Below are 3,507 nucleotides of genomic sequence, written 5' to 3' on the forward strand. Positions count from 1 at the left end.
AGACGGACAAACAATTATAACATGGAATTATACTAAGTATCAAACTTAGTTAGTTAAACAAAGAGTCCGTCTGAGTATTTCCTAGGCGGACAAGCAATAAAAATGGCAAACTAATGCAAACAAAGTCTGAATTCTTATTAATTGACTTACTGTTTACAAAAATTTACATTTCTCAGAAGTAGTACTTTTTTAAGTTATCTACATTCCAAGTTCTAGGCAGACGCCGGCCGTCTGGGGTTTCCAGACGGTAGGTGCTATCCCTGACTTCTTCATAAATCCGGTAGGGTCCTTCCCAATTAGGGGTTAGCTTCCCAGCCTCATTGGCCCTAGCGGTTGCCTCCATTTTTCATAACACAAAGTCGTCAACTTTCAAAGGACGCTTGTGCACTTTCTTGTTGTAGGCTCTGGTCATTCTCAGACAGTATATCTCATGGCACAAGGCAGCGTTGCCCCTGCGTTCCGGTAGGGAGTCCAATGTCAGCCGCATGCCTCCAAATTTGCCTCTTCATCATAGAGCATGACTCTGAGAGTCGGCTCGTAGTGTTCAATCGGCAAGACGGCTTCAGCACCGTATACCATAAGAAATGGGGTTTCTCCGGTTGCCCCTTTGGTAGTAGTCACTACTAGAAAACAGTCAAATAGCGACGGAATGGTTCCGACGGACACTAAATTCCGTCGGAAAAAATGAATTTTCCGACGGATTTTAGTTTCGTCGGAATTTTCCGACGGATTTAACAATTCCGTCGGAAATCTGTCGGAAATTTCCGACGAAAATTAAATCCGTCGGAATATATGTGTTTTCCGACGGAATTTTCCGTCGTAATTTTCCATTTCCGTCGGATTTAAAGTCCGTCGGAAATTTACGACGGATTTTTCGTCGGAATATATTTAAAAAAAACCATTTTTTTAAAAACCCTAAAATGCTGCCTCAACCTCCTTTTTCTTCATTCTCCCTTCTCTCTCCTCTTCTCCTTCTCTTAGCCGCTCTTCTCCTTCTTCTCCTTCTCTTCTCCTTCTTCTCCTTCTCTTCTCCTTCTCCTTCTCTCTCTTTATTTCTGCTCCTTCTCTTCTTCTTGCTACGTATGTTCACTTTCTTCATCTCTCTCTTTCCTCTTCTTTCCCCCTTTTCGACAAAAACCAACAACACCACCACAATCACCAACAACACCACCACAATCACCAAAAACACCGCCACAATCACACCAAAATTGGTCGAGGGAGTCGCCCTTTCTCTCTCTACTCATGATGAATAAAGCAAATTAAAGGTTTTGAGGCCAAATTCGTCCATTTAAAGCCTAGATCTAGACTTTAAATGGCCGAATTTGGCCTTGTTAAACCGTTTCCATGGTGAAATTCGAAGCATATTTCAATTTAAGGTATGTTTTATATTTAAATTTTCGATTTTGTTTCTATTTTTTTTTTATTATTATTTTTTGGATTTCGATGGTGGTGGTGGGTGTGGCTTATGTTCATGCGTGTGGTGGCTAGAGATGGTTGTGGTGGCTGTGGGTTTGGGATATGGGTGGGGAGAGTGGCGGCCTGAGTGGTGGTGTGGTTTGGGTTACAGTGATTGATGGTGGCTGGGTTTAGGGTTAGGGTGAATGGTGGTGTGGTTCGGGTTGCGGTGATTGGTGGTGTGGTTTGGATGGGATAGTTTAGATCTGGGCTTAGGTTAGTTTGGGGGTCTGTGGTGGACTGGTGGTGTTAGTGGCGGTGGTGGTGTGGTTAGGGTTAGGGAGCCAGAGCTGGATGTAGCTGATGTGGGGGGTAGTGGCGACGTGGCGGTGGTGGTCTGCTAGGGCTAGGTTGTAGGTGGGTAGTGGGGTGGTGGATCTGGTGTAGGTGGCTGGTGGGTAAGGTTCTGGTGTGGTTGGCTGGTTGTGTGAGGTGGTATGGGGTGACGGCTTGCGGTGGTACAGCGTGGCGGTGGCCTTTCTTTTTTTGTTTTTTTAAAGCATTTTCCGACGGAAATTCCGTCGAGAATTTACGACGGAATTCAATTCCGTCAAAATTTTCCGAGGGACTTTGCCGGGCTTGAAAATACTCTCGGCGGACTGAAATCCGTCGAAAAACCCATTTACGACGGAAATTCCGTCATAAAAGGGTGTTTTTCCGACAACAACTTTTCCGACAACCGGTTACGACGGAATTCCGTCGGAAATGGGTTTTCCGACGGAAAACAAGGTGTTTCCGACGAAAATTTTCCGTCGCAATTAACATGTTTTCTAGTAGTGAGTCCGGATGACCCATAGGACATGAATTAGCTCTTCTGCCCATAAGCCACCGGCTCTTTCAATTTTTTTTTTCTGCCGTCTGAGATGAGTTTGTTGAAGGCTTCAACTTGGTCGTTTGCTTGGGGTCGGCCGACTAATGCAAAACAATGTGAGATACCCTGATCTCCCAACCAAGTCTTGAGATGAGGGGTTTCAAACTGAGGACCATTATCAAACACGGTAGACATAGGTACCCCAAACCGGGTGATGATGTTCTTCCATATGAAAGAGATGACATCCTTTGTCTTGATGTTCTTAACCGGCTCAGCTTCTACCCATTTGGGGAAATAATCCACAGCCACCAAAATGTAGCGCTTTTCGCCTAGAGCAGGCGTATAAGGACCCAAGATATCCATGCACCATTTAGCAAACGGGACTGGGCTGTGGATTGCCGTCAGGTCAGTAGCCGGTCGGTGAATAAGTTTGCCAAACCTCTGGCATTTGTCACATCTCTTCACTAACTCTTTAGCCTCTGCTTCAAGAGTAGGCCAGAAGTAATGCCGCCTGGCTCTAAAGGCTAGGGACCTACCGCTTATATGAGAGGCACAGTACCCAACATGCAATTCTTCAAGAACTTCTTTCCCCTTTTCTGGGGTAACACACTTCAATAGAGGTTTAAGGAAACCCGCCTTGAAGAGCTCTCCGTTTTTCAACTCGAAGTTTTCTGCTCGCTTTTTTATGACGGCTGCTTCCTGTGGTGAATCCGGAAGTTTGCCGTCTGCTAAATATGCGCGGATGCCATCCATCCAGGTAGAGCTTCGGTCTAGAATTCCAATGGGCTCTTCATATATGCTTCTCTTTTCAAGAACTTCCCAAAAGACCGACCAAGGCGTGTCACAGCAGGCGGATGAAGCCAATTTGGACAACGCATCCGCCTGATTATTATTCGACCTTCACTTGATTCAGACGGAATTCATCAAGTGCCCCAACCTCCTCTTTGACTGCCTGAAGGTATTTGATCATAGTCGGATGAGTTGCCTCATATTTTCCTTCATACTAGCTAACGACCAACTGTGAATCAGAGTAGGCGTCAACTTTAGTTTCCTCTGCTGCCTTACACATGCGGATTCCGGCTAGTAGGGATTCATACTCCACCTCGTTATTTGAGGCCTGAAACTTAAACCGCAGTGCATATTCAAATCTGTCCCCCTCAGGGGACTCATATATAATTCCTGCACCGCAGCCGTTTTTCGTTGAGCTCAAGTCTACATACACTTTCCAAACCTGGTCAATT

The sequence above is a fragment of the Chenopodium quinoa genome, unplaced genomic scaffold (genome assembly GCF_001683475.1).
Source record: "Chenopodium quinoa cultivar QQ74 unplaced genomic scaffold, ASM168347v1, whole genome shotgun sequence".
NCBI lineage: Eukaryota > Viridiplantae > Streptophyta > Magnoliopsida > Caryophyllales > Amaranthaceae > Chenopodium > Chenopodium quinoa.